The following is a 17,980-nucleotide window of genomic DNA, read 5'->3' as shown; positions in this document are numbered from 1 at the left end:
CTCTCCCTTTTAAAATAGGTGTTACATGGCTTGGGAGGGATAGGCTCCCCAAGCCACTGGTATGCTTTGAAAGGCACATTTGGTGCCCTCCTTGCATGAGCCAGTCTGCACCAGTTAAGGGACTTCCAGTCCCTGCTCTGGCATGAAACTGGACAATGGAAAGGGAAGTGACCACTCCCCGGTCTATCACCACCCCAGGGGTAGTGCCCAGAGCTCCTCTATAGGGTCCCTTGATTCTGTCACCTTGAATCCAAGATGGTCAGAGGCCTTTGGGAGCATCTGAGTGGCTAGGTCACATAGGTGATGTCAGAGCCCCCACCTGATAGGTGGTCACCTGGCTAAGTGACCAATCCTCCTTCCAGGGCTATTTAGGGTCTCCCTCTTGGGTGGGACCTCAGATTTGACTTGCAAGATTCTAGCAGGACTTCTCTGCAACATCTACTTCGGGTTCTGGCCCCTGGAACCGCAAATGGGCTTCACAGAAGCCTACAATCTGCAGCTCCAGTGACGATTTCGCCCTGTAACATTGTTTTTTACCAGCTCCTTCCAGCTTCTGTAAAATTTTCCTGGCAGTACATACTCTGAGGGCAGCAAGTATCCAGTCTCCACGAGAAGGAAGAAGGAATCTCCCTTGGAGTAAAGGGGTCCATCTGCAGGCACCAACTACAATGACAACCGGCTGCGTGGATCTCCTCTCATCCTGAGCTGCGTGGATCCTGCAGCACGGGTGGCTGTCTGGAATGGTCCCTTTGGTCCTCTCTGCCAGCTGCCCAACTTTGGTTAAGGTAAGCCCTTGCCTTCCCAGGCAGGACAGTACTCTTGTGCACTGTGTCTCTTGCAGCTACCAAGGCTTGTTTGCATCTCCTCCTAGGGATCTTCAGGCTTAGTGTAGCCCCAGCCCCCAGCACTCTTTCCTGCGACGCACAGCCCCCTGCGTCTGTCCTGCGGCGTTGGACCTTTCTTCAGTTGTGCTGCGTGGGCTCCCCTGCGACTCCTGGGTCCTCATCCAGTGGGTCCTCTGTGGGGGCTGCCTCTTCTTCTGTGGCCTCTCTGTACAGCTAAGGGTCCCCTGGTACTCCCTTCCGTGGGCTGAGTCCCACTGCACTTTGCTGGTCCCCGGCAGATCCACTTACCACCAAGGCTTGTTGGTGGCTTTTCCATGCCACAGGCAGACTGCAATCTTCCATCTGGCATGGGACGTTGACTGCATCCTCCACTAACTCCTCCCCGACTCCAGGGCTGCATTGCTGACCGTATTCGTCTTACCGTCGATCAAGTCTTGCAACCACAGACTGGTGATTAGCGGCTTCTGCCACCACCGGACACTTCTTTGAGTTCTGGACTTGGTCCCCTTCTTTTTTAGGTCTTCCTCTTCAGGAATCCACCGCTGGTTTCTTGCAGCTTTCTCTGGGTGGTGCATTATTCTTCTTTTCAGTCCTTTTGTTTGTTTGGGGAAAAAACAGTAACTTACTCCTTTCTTCCTGGTCGCTGGGGGCACTGTGGTACTTAACTCTTGTGGTTCCTCCAGCTCCCCTCTACAAATTCCATTTACCTTGGTGGAGGTCCTGCATTCAAATTCAATTTTTTTAGTATATGGTTTGGGCTCCCCCTAGGGTCTCTACTGACTACTGCTATTGCACTGTTTTCTATTGCTTTTTATGCCTATTTCTGATTACAAATGTACATATTTAGTGTGTTTACTTACCTCCTATTGGAGAGTTACCTATCTAGTACTTTTGGTAATTGTGTCACTAAAATAAAGTACCTTTATTTTTGGAACTCTTTGTGGTTCTTTCATGTGTGTAAGTGCTGTGTGAGTACAGTGGTACTGCATGAGCTTTGCATGTCTCCTAAATAAGCCTTGGCTGCTCATCCACAGCTACCTCTATAGGTCCTGGCTTTTAGACATTTCCTACACTACAATAATAGGGGATACCTGGACCTGGTGTAATGTATAAGTACCTTAGGTACTCACCACACACCAGGCCAGCTTCCTACACGTAATATCAGATGCGGATAGACCGAGCAACCAGAGCCCCAATTGTCTAGCAAACAGGGCCACGGGTCTCGTCGACACCCTCAAGTGCCCAATTCTAAGACGTTCCCAACAGCTGCAACCAGGGCAGTGTGAAAGTAGTAAGTGGAGCGAGCCGAATAGCAGCCCAAGCCCCCACCTGCATCCACCACATCCATGTCACTGCAACCATGACCACAAGAACGTCCAGGGCTGCAGCTGCCGCAGCCGTGGGGCTCCGAGGCTGTGCGCAGACGTGTACACTCAATCAGCCCCACGGGCTGGGTGGAACAGTCTGGCGAACTGGCGGCACTCAGTCACAGAAGGGAGGAACAGCCAAGCCGCATCACGTCAGAGATCCAAAGGGTATCCTCTGGGGGAGCTGCATTTACTAGCTTAAATCTCCATGTGAAAGTAAAGAGATCTGCACTGATCCCACAGATAAATAATTCTGGTGAAGTCAGTAGCTACTGCCCTACCGGAATTAAGAGGCTACTTGTAATAGGGACCTCAATTTTTGGAAATTAATGCTACTATATAAATGTATAGAAATGACTAGCATTAATACCAGTGTAAAAATATGTTTGTTTGCTATATAAACAGTAATAATATTACAATATCTCAGGTGGTCTTCCATACTACTTTGGAACAAATCTATAAATGCTTTTCATGATGTGTAAGATTAGCTGTTAGTTGTGCACCTGCCGTACAGATCTGCTTTAGACATTTGGATCAGAGATTAAGGCCACTGCTGAGATGAAACACTTTCATGCTTCCGAAAGTAAGTCCCGTCGATCCAATAATGATAAAAATAACCACATTTTTTAAAAAAATGAAGCGCAAGCAACAGGTGGCAAGTGCTTTATAATTACATTGTTTCTAAACAGGTCTGATGAGATCTGTTGGTTTATGTGATTTGAGAGATTTAATTTTTGGGAATTTCAAAAGCATTGATATTAATGTCAGAATATGTGATCTGAGAGATGTACTTTCTTTTTGGAATTTCAAAGATATTAATAATATTACATTGCCTGGCTAAGCCCATATCAGTAAAGCACATGCAAAACAAGCATTTACAAAGGCAATAGATCTAGCCTATCTATGAGAGTGCAGAGCTATTGGCTTTACCAATGAATGTGAAGTATTGTTTAAAAAAAAAAGTAAAAGAAAAAAGTAGAGAAAAGCAAACAGACATTATGGTATCTCAAAACACTGAATTTAGTGTCTTCAATCTTTATGATTGGCGTGGGCTGTTTTGCAAATACTTTTCACTCAAACTCTGAACAGAGTTCAAAAAGAATAATGAAGTGTCAGGAAGGGAGACTGTTGCCAAGACCTAACTTACTTCCCACAGGATTCGCCATTTGGTGCTCTGCATTAACCCAGGGAGCAGAGTTATGTACCCCCAGGAGAAGTGCCATGTAGTATGTGAAATGGAGATAAAAACACAACTCTTAATAGTCTGCTCTTCAGGAATACCACAACACAAACATCCCTGTTCCTGTGCCTTTACAGACAAGCTCTGAAGGGGGCGGGTGCAACACACAGTTGGGGACGGTGGGTATTTGAGGGAAGAAGAACACAAAGTTGAAAGCTAGAAAAAACATTCACTCTAGTGGAGTATTGATTGAAGAAGAAAAAAGTAATTTCCCTGCAGTTGAAGAATACAAGTCAGCCAATCAAAAATATTGTAAAGAGGCTATCCTCCAAGGGAAGGACAACACAAAAAGAGGAAGGCACGCCATTGAATAAGAAGCAAGCAAATGAGAGCAATGTTTAAGTCAACCAATGGGAAGCAATGGGCAGGCTATAAGGAAACTGTAAGTTCATAATAAGAAGCATTTCATAACCATACAGCTTGCCCCATCTGGCAGGTGTGACCTTTAAAAGTAGCAGGCCATTTCTAGCATGTCAAAACACTGCTTTTCAAACTCAATATCAGTAGGCCTTTTTTTCAGCCAGGCCATTTAAATATCTGAAAATCAGTTCACCCTGTTTCATGTTTGATAATAATAAGTTACTTTGTTGTGTACCACTCTTACTGGTGGATAGTCCAACCACCTGTTAATTCGCTACTTTTTGAAACCTCCAAGGCATCAGGTGTAGGAAGCTGGCATGGTGTGTGGTGGACACCTTTGGTGTTGTCACCTTATACCAGGTCCAGGTATCCCCCATCAGTGAAGTGTAGGCGGTGTCTAGGAAGCCAGGGCACTCTAGGGGTAGCTGTGGATGAGCAGCCAAGACTTATCTAGGAGACATACAGGGCTCTCTAGGGGTAGCTGTGGATGAGCAGCCAAGACTTATCTAGGAGACATACAAAGCTTATGCAATACCACTACAGTCACACAGCACGTAGACACATGAAAGAAAACACTCAGTTGTACAAAAATAAAGGTACTTTATTATGGAAAAACAACACTAAATTACTTATAGGTGGCCGCACCCCCAACTGGAGGTAAGTACACACTAGTTATATACACAATAGCAATCAGAAATTAGCATTGGCAATACTTAGTGAAAATAGTGAGGGCCCTGGGGAGGGCCAACCATATACTAAGAAAGTGGAATGTGTGAAACAGTCCCCCACCCAAGGAGGTGGAGTTGTTAAAGGGGAGCTGGAAGAACTAGGGACCCCAAGAGGTGAGTACCTGAGTGACCCTTAAGGACCAGGAGAGCAGAGGTAAGTACCTGGTTTCCCCAAGGACTGTCAGGACTTAGCAAAAGGATTATACAAGAACCGGACCAGTCTAGAAGAAACCAGCAGTGGATTATGGAAGAAGAGGACCTGCAAAAGAAGGCTACAGAGTCCAGTCCACAATGGTGTCCAGTGGGGACAGGAGCGACTACCCACCCTTCTGTGGATGCAGAACCAGGTCGACAAGAGAAGAAGACGACCAGCTGTGGAGCCCAGGAGCTGAAGAGGAGTCCTTGGAGCAGTGAAGATGGTGTCCCACGTCAATTGTTGGTTCGCAGATGGTTAGTGGTGCAGGAGGACCACTAACAAGCCTTGGCAAATGCAAGAGAAGCAAAACAAGAGTTGCAAGGCTGAAGAGGACCACAAAGGCCCAGGAAACTAGACCCTTGGAGGGGAGTCCAACATGACCCTCAGTAGTCAGGAGAGCCAACCGAAGCAGTCGCTACCTCCACAGGCAACCCACTGGCAGCAAGCACAGTAAGTCGCAGTGAGGCCCAGTCAGCACACCTGCAGAGGAGTCCCACGTCGCTGGAGCAGCAGAGAGAAGACTGTGCTTTGCATGAATAAGTGCTGGGGGCCAGAGATACGCGAAGCCTGAAGATCCCTTGGAGCAGGAGACAACTAACCTTGGTAGCTACAAGAGTTGCAGTGCATAGGGGAACTGTCCTGCAAGGAGAGGCAAGGGATCACTGTCTCCCAAGTTGGACAGCTGGCAGAGGGGCCTACTCCAGACCACCACCTGTGATGCAAGATCCACACAGTTTCAAAGGAGAGCAGATCCACGCAGCCAGAAGTCGTTGCTGTAGGTGCCGGCAGATGCAGGGGAGTGACTCCTTCACTCAAGGGAGATTCCTTCTTGCTGCAGGCTGAAGTCTTGTCGACCCCAGAGGATGCACATCTGGGAAAATGTTGCAGTTGCTGGAAGGAGCCAGAGTAACAATGTTGCAAAGCGAAGTCGTCGCCGGAGTTGCAGCCTGGTCGGTTCCTGAAGAGTCCAGTTGCAGTTCCAGTGGCCAGAAGTCAAAGTAAACGATGCAAAGGAGTCCTGGTCCTTGCACGTCGAATCTGAGGACCCATCCACAAGGGAGTCCCTAAATAGCCCTAAAAGGAGGACTGGTCACCTAGCAAGGTGACCACCTATCAGGAGGGAGCTGTCACGTCACCTGCCTGACCTGCCCACTCAGATGCTAACAGGAGCCTCTGCCCATCTTGGTTTCAAGATGGTCGAATCGAGTGGCCACCTGGAGGAGCTCTGGGCACCACCCCCGGGGTGGAGATGGACAGGGGAGTGGTCACTCCCCTTTCCTTTGTCCAGTTTTGCCCCAGAGCAGGGACTGGGGGTCCCTGGACTGGTGCGAACCGGTTTATGCAGGGAGGGCACCAAATTTGCCCTTCAAAGGAAACCAGTGGCTCGGGGAGGCTATCCCTCCCAAGCCTTGTAACTCCTATTTCCAAAGGAGATGGTGTTGTCTCTCTCTCTCTCAGGAATTCCATTGTTTTGCCTTCCCCTGCTTGAGCTGGTCAAGCAGCAGGAAGGCAGAAACCTGTCTGAGGGGTGGCATCAGCACGGGCCACCTGGAAAACCCTAGAAGAGTGGTAGGAGCAATACTGGTGGGTCCCCTAAGGAGCCCCCAGAGTGCATGGAATCATACAAAAATACTGGCAACAGTATTTGGGTATAATTCCGACATGTTTGATACCAAACATGCTCAGGTTTGGAGTTACCATTATGTAGGTGGACACAGGTAGTGACCAGTACATGAGTAAAGTGGCTTCCCCGCACTTACGCAGTCCACTGCAATGAGACTGGAGTTTGCAGGAGCACTACTGCTCAGGTAGGGGTGCACTCATACAAAGGGACCTGCACCCTCCCCTCTGGGCTAGGAGGGCCTACCATAGGGGTGACTTACAGTGGCCTGTGGTGAAAGGGTGCATGCACCTTTTCACACAGGCTGCAACGGCAGGTGTGCAGACACATTTTGCATGGGCTCCCATGGGTGGCCCAATACATGCTGCAGCTCTTGGGGAACGTCTGGTGCCCCAATGCCCTGGGTACCTAAGTACCATATACTAGGGACTGAGAAGGGGCCTCCAGTATGTCAACTATGGGGTGTGCAAAGTTCTAGGCAAACAAATTTAGAGGGGGAGAGCACAATCACTGGGGTCCTGGTTAGCAGGATACTAGTGAAAACAGTCTAAGCGTACTTATAGCAGGCAAAAAGTGGGGCAACCATGCCAAAAAGAGGGTACTTTCCTACATCAGACATGATCTGGAAAAGATATGCAATTGGCTCCTGTGCACCATTATGTGGCCCCATTGCCTTCTATAGCCGTTTGTCTTGTCCTGGACATGAAAACACATAGCCACACATTGGTTCCAACGCTGTGTGCTGATGTAATTTTCTTCCTTTTTCCATGCCCTCAGGTGATTAAATGTAACTGACAGAACTGATATGATAACTGACATTGAGGCAATCTAATTGTGGATGGTATTTCTTTACATTCCACTTCATAGATCAAGTGGTGGTGAGTGATCTTCTAGTATACTGAGTACCCACCAGCTCTGACAAGGGCCAGAGAATACGGATTTCTATTTCATCCAGGTGACCTCCCCAACCAAGGGACAGTGCATTTACTACCGCTGTGGCCAATGGTGGAGGGGGCAGAATGGCCTGCCACCCGTCAGATTGGTGTCCGTCATCCACTACTGGAAGTTGCCAAGCAGCCTCTTCCAAAAAAAGGGTCCTTTCGACAGGAACATCCAATTTTGGGACCACATAGTTCAGGCATAGGTTCTATTGAAGAGCCTGCCTTTGCCACGGAGTAAAGTATATCAGCAGGATGCAGAAGGCTAACAGGCCTTGCAGCCTTAAAACTGCCAAGGCTGGGAGAAAAACTATTGACCAAAACATTAGGAACATAGCTTGAATGTCCAGGACTCAGTGCAGGAGCTGAAATGCCTTCAAGGCAACAGTGTCCAAGATAGGCCCAGTGAAGGATAGTCTTTAAGTTGGAAGTGGGATTGTGTCTCGTTGATGGAGAACCTCACAATGTACAACAGCACAGCGGATTTCATGCTCTAAAGGTTATCAAGGATATCTAAAAAGCGTGCTTGTACGATACTACGATGTTTGCAGTTGACTAAAGGCGATGCCCCTTGAATAACCTAAATATTTCCAATATTACTGTTAGACCGGATGCAATGGGGAGGACATGCTTGGAGAATGCCTCATTACACACCTGCACTTCAATTTCTACAAGGCAGAACCAGCTTTTTCATTTAAGACCTGAGTGTCATCAAAGGACCTGTCCATTAAAGAAGCCTGGACATCTCTTAAAATCATGTACACTGCATTAAAATGGGTTTGTAGCTGATAATAGTTGATCCAAATGCAGGGCCCACCAAATCTGTGGAATCTAAACCAGAAAGCAAGATCTGCTTGCCGGGCTCTGTCCATCCTGAATGCAAGATCTGCTTAGCTGCGTTCGGTACATCCTGAACTGATTGTCATCTACACAATTAGAGTTCCCCCAGCAGCACCATCAGAACTGCCTGTGCCATCTCAAAATTGGTGTGGCAACAGTGGGCATAAAGGCAAGACGCATTCAAGGAAAACAGACGAAACCATCCTTGCCCATGACATCAATCCACTTAAATTCCCTGTTTGGCAGGCTAGAAGTAAAGGTATAAAGGTTAACCACTAGGCTCTCAGGTGTAAAATGCTATGTCAGAAACTTTGGGTACTTAAATGCTGGTCGGTGGTACCTGGCAATGGAGAAGCTAACAGCCGAGACTGAAAAGAGATGAGATTAAGCTTCCAAGATTGCACCCACTAGTCCTTCACTGAAAGGTAGGAAGATCAAAAATAAAGGGTCTAGCTTAGAGGATTTCTGTAAGGTTTGTGTCTCATTTGGTGGTCGTGGGACTCACAGAATTGGCACCTAACCGAAGTGGGCCTGAACCAAGATGAAGGCTGATACTACCACCTATTAGTGAGCAGGAGCCATATGGTTATGTCTTCCAAAGAATATGGCAGGGGCTTTACAGGACAGTCTTTTTGAACAAACGAAATAATGCATTTCTCTCAGAAGGGTTTCTGTTCCAATTTACTCAAGATCGGTTGACAGTCTCTAGTTTACGTTTATGCCTCTGATGTGCGGTCCCCTAAGTTAGGTATTGGAATGGAAATCCTCAAAACGTATTTCAGCCATGGCATTGATGGACAAGACATAGATTAAAATACACAGTGGCAAATGTGCAATGCCTCCCGCTATGCTGTTTAATCCAACATGAATGGGTATAATTTGTCTTTCTTATTAAGAAAAGAATGAAAAATAAAAATAGTTTTACTTTTGTTACTGCCTGTATTTTCTCGGTTTTATTATTCTTTCAGGACATGAATGCTTATAATGCCCATTTAGTCTGGATAATGGCCTGTAGTGTTGTAGCTCTACTATCCGATTTCAAAGACTATACAAGCCCTTTGCAAAGAAGGTCTTTTGAGAGTGTACTTTTCGTGCTCGCTGGCTACGCCTAAACCTTGCCTGCAAAGGCTGTTTTGAGCCGGGTGAAGGTTGTTAGTCATGTTTTGATGACATAGGTGTACTTTCTTTGTGCTCTGTGATAAATTCCTTCGTAGCACTGCAGAAGCCAGTTGAAACAGCCCTTGGTGGACAGGACGGCTGGTAGCAGTTGAACAGGTTTTGAGGACAGAGGCAGAGCTGTCGTACATATTAAGATGTGTGTGTTTTAAGTGTTTACCATGAAGTAACACGGTCAGACAAAATAAAAACAATGCACCAAATATTTTTAACGAAGGTGTTGCCATCAATTTCAAGATTTGGAGGCTGGAATGAGGGGCACCTTATGAGATGCTGCACTTAATTTTCACACATTCTCCTACTTTCAAAACTCATTTCCTCGCACAAATGTATGCATGAAAAAAACAGCGACTGTCGTAATCGCACTTGAAGGACTACCAGTTATGTTTTGGAGGTAGTATCTTGACAGGTCAGAGACAGCAAAGCAGGATGCCGCCTCTCTTACACCTCATACTTCTGGCAAAGGAAACAATTCACACTCAATGCTCAGGGTGATGAGTCTAAGAAAAGTAAAACGATTTCAATGTAAATAAAACGTATAAGCAACAGAGGCAGCAGAAAGTGATAAAAGATACCCTGCAATGTGTCTTTAGGTAGAAGACAAAACAGCATCTCCTTTGTATGTACATTATAAATGAATATTAAATATGAAATCTATGCCATTTATAAAAGAAAGTTTGGATCCGTGACGACTATTAATTATTTATATGGAACGCAAAATTAACTTAATTACTTCTTGGTGCTGAACAACATGTGTCAGTTAGTACGGAACTTGACACGTGCACACAAGAGGTGACAAGGTGACACCCGAGCGGGAAGCTCAATGAAAGTTTGACTTCAGAAAGAAACGCTTACGGGACCTTTCGACGTTTTTAATGCTCCATCTGATTTAAATGGCTTGCCTGTTAGAATCTGCTTGATTTCATTAGCGGAAGCCATGCATACGTCATGCCTTTTCCGGTGGATAGCCCTCCTCAAGCGCATCGACCAAGTACAGAAAACATGCGAGGCTCGCTGTTTTCCGTCCGGCTCCTGGACTACTTTTTCTCTATTTTCCCAGCACGATCTCGCTTGGCAGAAGTCGAGCGTTTTACATAATATCGACCCTGTTACACAGTTCATTGCACTTTTTCCGGTTACGTACATAATTGCACTTTTGCCAATAGGTTTCCTTACCAGTGAAAAGTCCGGTTAGGAGTTTACAAAGCTATCAGCTCTAACACGAGGAAACGCGAGACCCGTTGCATTGCAAATGCTTGTTTTCTTTTGTTTTTAGGAAAAATCTAGTGTTAACATTAACAATTAAAGTACAACCATTGTAGAGTGCGAATTGGTGGGACAACAGGTAGGAAGGAAGCCGTGGTTGGGCGGCTGATGGAGTGAGGCGCAGAACCTCAGAGCTCCGAGGAACAGGCCCTCACTCGACCCATCCGGTGGCTATAAAGCCCTCTGCGGGGACCCCATCCGACAAATAAGAGCTAGGGGGCCCCCGGGAGGTGAAAACCCTGAAAGAAGCAGACCGTAGGGAGGCCCTACACAGCGGGAAGCGGAAGCCAGGGACGCCGCAAGGGTCTCCATGATGGCGGCCGCCACTGCTCGGCGGCCTTGCAGAGCGACGAGAGGCAGATAGCGGGTATCAGGGAAACTTGCGCAGAGTCCCGAGAGCAGGTGCCTCTAGTGGAGCACAGGAGCAGGCAGCATTACAGGTGCCGACCACCCGCAGGAAGGTGAGGGGCGGGCGCTGGCGTTGGGGAAGGGGGACCACAGCGGTGGAGAAGCAGGCCCGCGTGGTCAGAGGAGCAGACCCGAGGCAGATGTAGAGCAGTGCCCTCCCCCCCTCGTTTTCAATGACTACTGCCTGCGTGGGGCTGTATACCTGCCTACCCCTCTTTTTGTCCATGAAGACCAACAAGAAAAAGCAAAAAATAAGAGGGGGAGGGGAAAGCACCAGGACTTAATGTGAGTTGGGGGGCCCCACCGCCGGCTACGAGATAGCGGGCCGAAGACTGAAGGTGGGGAGAATCGGCACATCAGAGGGGGTGGCTTGCCACCAACCCGCATTTCCTCGCAAGCAGCAACAGACCTATTCAAAGGGGGAGAGAAGTAATTAGAAGGAGGACAAAGGAGGGTGTGAGGGCCCGGCCGGCTGTTCGACCCCTGGGACTAGTGAGAGCATGGGCCACCTCTGACGGCCTGCCTGGAGAACGCACAGGGTGACACACTAAATTTAACGGGGCGTCCCACAGCACTGATAGGACCCCTGGCTAAAGATGGCCTGCGTGCACGGGATAGAATACCTGTGGATAAGGCCAGAAACTCATATGGGGCCCACAAGGACAAAAGGAAAAATGCATGCCAGGCGGGGAAGTACAGGCCACACAGTCAGGTTAGGTGCGGCTAGCTAAGAGCGCCTGAAGAGGGCATAGGAGTACTACATTCCTCGCGCACTGTCCATCACTGAACTCCATAGCCATGGGGAATGCTACTAAAAAATTAGAAATAACAACGGATGATCGGAAGAGTGGCTTCCAGGGAGTTGATTTAGAGGTGCAGGGGGCCAACCGCATCTGGAGAACACGCACCCCCCCCTCCCATACATCAAGATGTAATGCAGGCAATTGTGACGTCCCTGGAAGCTTTGGAGTAGAAGACAGACGCCATGAGCACAGATCTGGGACTTCTATGCAATGATCACAGCGCTTGGCGGAACGAGTGGCTGCGACAGAAAAGGAACTATGGGAGACTTCTCCTGCAGTAACTGCGGCCAGCAATAGACTGAATGAAGCAGAAAGACGTCTGAAGGTACCGAAGGCTAGAGCAGAAGATGCTGAAACTAAAGCCCGCCGCAACAACATCCGAATAATGGGCCTCCTGGAGAAAATAGAGAAAAATGATCCGACAGGCTACTTAGAAGTAAGGATGACTCAGGAATTAGTCCCAGAAGGGCTTTCCCCATTCTTTGCTTTTGAAAGAGCGCATTGTGTGCCAACTAGAGCGCCCCCTCCAGGAGCACCACCGCGCACGATAGTGGCAAAACTACTAAATTTGAGGGATTGTGATCTTATCCTGCAGCACACCTGCCAGAACAACAATCTGGTAACTGAAACCATAAAGTGCACATATTCCCTGACTTTTCTAAAGAAGTACAATGGCAACGGGCAGCCTTCAGCACAGTGAAAAAGAAGATGCGAGACCTAGGAGTGGAATATTCTATGCAGTTTCCAGCCCGGCTCAGAGAGATCACCCCAACATGAGTACAGTTCTTCCTCGCTACACAGGAGGCGTGGTCCTGGGCAGAGTGCCAGCCTGGACCGGGTCCCAGTGGGGAGCAGCATGCTGGGAAGAGGAAACGCCATGCACAATCCAAGAGGAGGGGAGGATCTATAGTGAGGGGATCCCCAACAGTAAAGGAGGTGCAGCAAGAAAAACTGAAAGCGGTTAAAGAGGTGGCCTTTATCAGCAGGAAAAACCTGGAGGGCGTGCACTGCCACCGCTAAGCGGCAACACAAGTTCAGATTCAGACAATGACTCAAACATATCCCTGCTCTCTAGCAAGGGCCTACCTGTGGTATCCCCCGCTCAACTGATGATCTCATATAACAAGATGTATTGATTATGAGAGTGGTAATGAAATACCTACCAGGGGGACGTACATTCGTCAGGTATTTTCCCGAAGAGCTGAGGGTAGGGTTTTCCTATAAATGTCCCCGGGATGGAGAGCTACAAGATGAGGACAGCAGCCGGGTGGGGGCTGGATTCCTTGAGAGCCGACCACTGCCTGGATGCCTCCCCAAAAAGTTTTCTACTGAGATAGAACTGTTGCTTAATTTGTCGTTTGGATTGGGGGGAATGTTTCTGTTCTGGGGAATGAGAGTTCGGGTTGTTCATTACTCAGATTTAATTGGGGAATGCTGGGATTTACCGCTGGTGTGGAACAAGTCTACAATACATATTGGGCTGAGGAGGGGAGTTTTGCATACACAACTGTGGAGGGTGAAGGAGAATGTCCAATGCATGATCCAAATTAGATACCCCTCATGAAACGACAAAGAAGTTACAAGATAATCTCCTGGAATGTCAGGGGCATACATACGTTGTTTAAACAACATAATGTGTTTACATACCTACAGAGACGGGGGTTGGCACTGCATTCCTGCAAGAAATGCACATGACTGCCAAAGAGGGTGTGGCCTTGCAAAAGTGTTGGTGAGGGCAACTGTACTACACTACATTATCGTTTTTTGCGCGGGGAGTTCTAATATGGATCCAGGAAAGCATGCCTTTTTCACTGGTGCGCGCAGAAGGGGACCCTTAGGGGAGATATGTTGCGGTGATGGACAGGACATCCCACCGATTATTTACAGCCCTAATATATACCGGTCCCTCTTCTTTGACCAACTGTCTACATGTTTACCTCATATGTTACAGATCAGGGTAGTTTTGGAGGGAGATTTTAATTGCGTAATGGATCCTGAGATGGATCGGTCTCATCCCCCCTTGCTGGACTCACCTGCGCGCAGAGCGCAAAGGCACTGACAGAACGGCAGGAGCACTGGGGACTCTGGGATAGCTGGTGCACACTTCACCCCCTAGAAAGGGATTACTCCTTTTTTCCAGCGTGCATGCATGAGCTTCATGTCCACTTGGATTTTTTTTCCTATGCTGCCCAGAAATCCACATCACAACAGTGTGGGACGAATAGCTTACTCGTACAATATCAGATCATAACCCAGTGCTGCTTAGATTGTCCTGGAGGGAAACCGCTCTCGCCAATACCAAGCTGGCAACTGAACCCGGAGATGTTGGATGATTCCCCCCCCCTTTTGGGAAAAGACAAGAGAGCAAATAGTGCATTAAATAAGGGCACGGTCGCAGACTCTCAAACTGAGTGGCAAACATTCAATGTGGTGACTAGTGGACATTGCATTTCGGAGAGGGTTGGGGTGAGCTCCACCTTACTAACGGACATTAGGGATGCAGAAATTAAACTACGATCTTTGGAGTCAGAAAGACCAGGCCATCCAGAACTGGAACCGCAACTGCAGGAGGTCAGGGAGCAAGTAGCAGAGCACACAGAATGGCTCTGCTTCTTCGATTATAAGGCTTTTATTGTACGGCAACACAATGAAGGGGATCAGGCGGGTAAACCTTTGGCTTGGCTTGCGAACCCAGCACGAAGGGGCTCCCCAATAGTGAAAATAAACCCGAGCTCCAGGACCCCCTTGGAAACACAAGAAGAAATAAATGACTACTTTGCTGCTTTTTTTTTACCGCACCTTATACCATAGCAGACCCTGAGCTGACCCCACCCTACGAACTAGATTTTTGCAAGACGTCACTGTTCTCTGCCTGGGCCGTGATGAGGCAGTCACACTGGGAAAAGAGATAACTGTGCCCGAAGTACTGGGGGCCATTAAGGAAATGCTCCAGGATCGGATGGATTACCAATTGAATTTTATAGTACTTATTCAACAGAATTGGCTCCAAGACTCGTGAAGATGTTTAACGAGGCATATGCCCTAAGCCACCTGCCGCCGACTAGCAGAGAAGCAGTGTTTATCCTGTTATTTAAGCCAGGAAACGAGGCGTCAGAATTGGGAGCGTACCGGCCGCTCTCCATGCTGAATGTCGACCACCCCGATCAATCAGGCTTTATTCCCAAAAGCAACATGGCAGCTAACATTAGACGCCTCACGGCTATTGTAGCAGATACCTCATATGACCAAACAACTGCTGCTCTATTATAAAAAAGAAATTGAAAAGGCGTTTGATAGTCGAGTGCGACTACCTCTACAAAGTCATGACTTATATGGGACTCGGGCAGAGATTTGTGGCCTGGACGAAGCCCTTATATACTAGACCCACAGCCAGGGTGCGGACGGGGAAGACTATCTTAGAGGGCTTTGGGGTAGAGCAAGGTACGAGACAAGTGTGCTCACTATTCTCTTGCTCTTCATTATCTCCATGGAGCCCTTGGCAGGGTTAGCCAGGTCGGGAGCTCACTTTGAGGGAATTCTCACAGTGGAAGTCATACAGCGTATTGCATTATAAGCCGACAATCTGCTATTGTTTCTATGGGACACCTGGAGAGATCTACGGAGGGCGCAATCCTTGTTGGACCACTTTGCAGAGGTCTCTGAACTTAAGGAAAATTGGCCCAAAACAAAATTTTAGTTTCTTATTGAGGAAAGTGAGATCCCGGTTGACCTGCCCAGGAATTTAGAGGTGGAGCCCCATTGTTGATCGTACCTGGGGGTCAAAATATATCGAACTGTTTGAGGGTAATTACGGGCTAGGCCTTCGTACCCTGAGACTTCTGTAGCCATTTCAGCAATGGGCAGAATTGCTCTCTTGAAAATGGTGGTGATACCATGCTTGTTGTACCTCTTCAGCACACTCCCTCTATGGGTGCCCCAATACTATTTTAAAGAGCTAACCTCACTTAGCATGGCATTTATATGGGGCAGGAGACAGCGCCGAGTGGCATATACTACGCTTTGGAGACCAGTACGGCAGGGAGGACTGGCAGCTCCGGACTTTGAATTGCACCATTGGGCAGCTCAGCTGCAGTGGTTGGCCAGATGGATAACAAGTAGGCGGCTACAAGATGGGCCCACCGATGCATTTACTCAGACATATCGGGTGCTTCTAGAGCTGATCCTAAGAACTGAGGCCCCTGTTGGAATAGACCTGCAGCCCTTTAAGACCATGCGGAAGTGCTGGAGAGCAGTCCATGCGGAAGTGCTGGAGAGCAGTCATGAAAATAAATAAATAAAATAAATAAAAAAATAAAATAAATTAAAAAAACAGATATTCAATTGCCATATTCCATGGAACTCCCCCTCTCGGTCTTGCTGTTACTGAAGGGGGATGGAATTGGCATGGCTTGGGGGCATGGACAGCGGCAGGTGTAACTAAATTGGGTGACTTGGTCCGAGCTGGGGTCTTATCCACATTCGAGAAGCTCCGCACGGAATTTAAACTTCCAGGAGGTCAATTTTTGAGTGACGGGGTAGCACTTACAATCATACATAGGCACTGGAGAACAGGAGATACAAAACCACGCATGCATGCATGCTGCTCTTATGTCCTACTAGCAACAGGGACAGTGAAAGTGGTTACTTGCCTCTATCAGTATCTACAAGTGAAGACTCTCCGACCCATAGATGGGATACAGACCAAGTGGCAGGCAGACTTGGGTACCTCTATATTAGAGACCGACTAAGAGGGCGTTCTGGATAGAATGTCCACAACCTCCAGGAATGCCAGATTTAGGCTCATCAATTTCTATATTTTGCAAACAGCATAATTGTACCCAGAAATCATCAATAGATACCTTAACACACAAGATGCAGCTTGCTACTGCTGTAAAAAGATGGGAGCATCCTTTATTCACATGATGTGGGAATGTCCCCTTCTAACCCAGTACTGGAAGTTGTAAAACGACTTGCCGATATTATCGAAAAACTGATCTCACTCACGCCCGCCCATTGCTTGTTGCACTGGTACCCACAAGCTGCTAAAAACAAAACCACCAGCAGATTTCAGGACCTGGGGCTGTCACTAGCTAAGAGGGAAATCACAAGAAAATGGAAAAACCCTACATGCCCTTCTTTGCTGTCCTGGTTAAAGCAATTGGGGAAATGGGCGGAATGTGAGGAGCCTCCCTATCGCATAGAGAGGCACATAAGAGGACAGGAACATTGGAAAATGTAAGTGCTTTGGAACTACTCATCATGGCCCTGAAAGACCCTCAGGAAGCATAGGAGAAGATGAATACCGAAAAGCCCGCACAAAAACAACAGCTACATAAGGGCTACGCTGCTCGCCCACATGGGCTCAAAAATCACACTAGGCCTACTGTTGCACCACACCAGCGGGGGGAAGGAGGGGAGGGACAGTTGGTCTACTCCAAGAATAGGCAAGGAGAGATGCAAAACACTGATACTGATGCTAGATGCAGATATTGCAAATCTGTAGAAATGCTATTGAAATATTGAGCTCAGATGGAAGAATAAGGACATAACTTGTGTCATGAAGATCGAGGGGGGACTTGTTGATCGTTTCCATGTTATTATACAAAACTCAAACAACAGGTAGGAAGAAAGAATAAGGGAGAGGGCGATATGGTGTGCTGATTTACAGAACGAGAAGGGAGGAGGAGAGGGAAAAGGAGAGGTTATAGGCAAGAAATCCAGAGACACTTCTGTTCAAAGCCAGAGAGACGGCAACAACATTAGTCCATCATCATGATGGAAATTTCGGCAATATCAGTGGCTGTATTGGGAAATACTCAAATGTGGAGGTAGAAAGACGTCCGATGAGATCCCGTGGTGCGTTTGGTATCGCAGCTAATTGGGGGGAGAGGAGAGGGCGGGGGGGGGTTCTGTGATATCAGCAGCGATATCAAATGACAAGGCTGTATGATGGTGCGCAGATGGTGAAGAACGTTTCCCTGGCTTGTGACCAAACACCTAGTGACTGTATCCACACCTCATGAGTTGGTGAGTCGGGTGAGCACTACCTGCAAGTTATGAGGCGTTTGGCCAACAATAGACCTAAGTCAGTGAAACGGGATGTAGCTCTGTACTTATTGTCCCCACAGAAAAGACCTAGGATACAGAGCTCCCAGGCCTGGAGTACGGACTGACCCATGCAGTGGGACAAGC

General features: G+C 47.8%; 1 protein-coding gene across 6 annotated transcripts in view; it reads right to left on the bottom strand.

Moving 5' to 3' along the window:
- ASAP2 (ArfGAP with SH3 domain, ankyrin repeat and PH domain 2) overlaps window positions 1–17,980 on the bottom strand; it is a 916,066-nt gene that overhangs the window by 813,786 nt on the left and 84,300 nt on the right. The gene's annotated exons all lie outside the window — the stretch shown is intronic.

This window comes from Pleurodeles waltl, chromosome 5 (genome assembly GCF_031143425.1).
Source record: "Pleurodeles waltl isolate 20211129_DDA chromosome 5, aPleWal1.hap1.20221129, whole genome shotgun sequence".
NCBI classification, from domain to species: domain Eukaryota; kingdom Metazoa; phylum Chordata; class Amphibia; order Caudata; family Salamandridae; genus Pleurodeles; species Pleurodeles waltl.
The sequence above is the reverse complement of the archived record's forward strand: the minus strand, read 5'-3'. Positions and strand labels throughout refer to the sequence as shown.